General features: G+C 41.3%; 1 non-coding gene across 1 annotated transcript; it reads right to left on the reverse strand.

Moving 5' to 3' along the window:
- Window positions 1-1,048: 1,048 nt before the first annotated feature.
- Window positions 1,049-1,155, reverse strand: LOC135276307 (U6 spliceosomal RNA). The gene has a single exon (XR_010343875.1). It is a non-coding gene; the product is annotated as a U6 spliceosomal RNA (small nuclear RNA).
- Between the last annotated feature and the right edge of the window lie 398 nt (window positions 1,156-1,553).

Below are 1,553 nucleotides of genomic sequence, written 5' to 3' on the forward strand. Positions count from 1 at the left end.
AGGCTGGTCTGGAACTCCTGAACTCAAGTGATCCTCCTGCCTTGCCCTCCCAAAGTGCTGGGATTACAGGCATGAGCCACCATGCCCAGCAAGTGTCTTTATTTTCTTTTGCTTAGCCACATGAGCTAACTTTCTAAAAGCACATCTACTGCTTTTATAACAAAAGATTATTGTTATTTTAAAAAGCAAATTGCATTTGGAGGCCAAGGCAGGCGGATCACTTCAGGTCGGGAGTTCAAGACCAGCCTGACCAACATGGTGAAACCCCATCTTTAAAAAAAAAAAAAGGAAATTGCAGAAATTTATGTAAAATACAACTTTTAAAAAAGTATATGTGGGAGTGTATATTCAGGGCAACTTGAATCTATGCTCCCAGGGGGAGTAAAGAAAAGAAAAATACGTAAGTTAATTTTACAACTATATAAAAATGTGTGTGCATAAATACAAAAGTTAAAAAGGAATACAATTTATGCATATGAATTGAAAACATGTCTACACAAAACCTGCACATAATTGTTTATAGCAGCTTTATTCATAATTGCCAAAATTTGGGAGCAATTAAGATGTCCTTCAACCAGTGAATGGATAACCTGTGGTATATCCATACAATGGGACATCATTTAGTGATGATAAAAAGAAATGAGCTATCAAGCAACAACATACATGGAGAACTTTAAATACATATTACATTTTTTTTTTTTTTTTTAGAGACTGGGTTTCACTATGCTGGCCAAGCTGGTCTCAAACTCCTGACCTTGTGATCCGCCCGCCTCAGCCTCCCAAAGTATTGGGATTACAGTCGTGAGCCACCACGCCCAGCCTTAAATAGGTGTTGCTAAGAGAAAGCAGCCCACCGCTTTTTTTTTTTTTTTTTTTTTTTTAATATGGAACACTCAGTCGGCGGAGGTGGCTCATGCCTATAATCCCAGGAATTTGGAAGGCCAAGGTGGGTGGATCACCTGAGGTCAGGAGTTTGAAACCAGCCTGACCAATATGGTGAAACCTCATCTCTATTAAAAAAATTAAAAATTAAAAATTAAATTAAAAAAATATTACAGAATGCTTCACGAATTTGCGTGTCATCTTTGCGCAGGGGCCGTGCTAATCTTCTCTGTATCATTCCAATTTTACTATATGTGTTGCCAAAGCAAACACTTTTTCTTTTTTTTTTTTTTTGAGACAGAGTTTTGCTCCGTCACCCAGGCTGGAGTGCAGTGGTGAGTTCTCAGCTCACAGTAACCTCCGCCTCCCGGGTTCTGAATAGCTGGGATTACAGGCACCCGCCACTGCGCCCGGTTAATTTTTGCATTTTTAGTAGAGACGGGGTTTCACCATCTTGGTCAGGTTGGTCTGGAACTCCTAACGTCATGATACACCACCATCAGCCTCTCAAAGGGCTGGGATTGCAGGCGTGAGCCACCACTTCTGGCTTTTTTTTTGAGATGGAGTCTCACTCTTGCCCAGGCTGGAGTGCAGTGGCAAGTTCTTGGCTCACTGCAACCTCTGCCTCCCAGGTTCAAGAGATTCTACTGCCTTAGCCTCCCAAGTAGCTG

This window comes from Aotus nancymaae, unplaced genomic scaffold (assembly GCF_030222135.1).
Source record: "Aotus nancymaae isolate 86718 unplaced genomic scaffold, 86718_ANA_hifiasm-v0.15.2.pri h1tg000021l, whole genome shotgun sequence".
NCBI lineage: Eukaryota > Metazoa > Chordata > Mammalia > Primates > Aotidae > Aotus > Aotus nancymaae.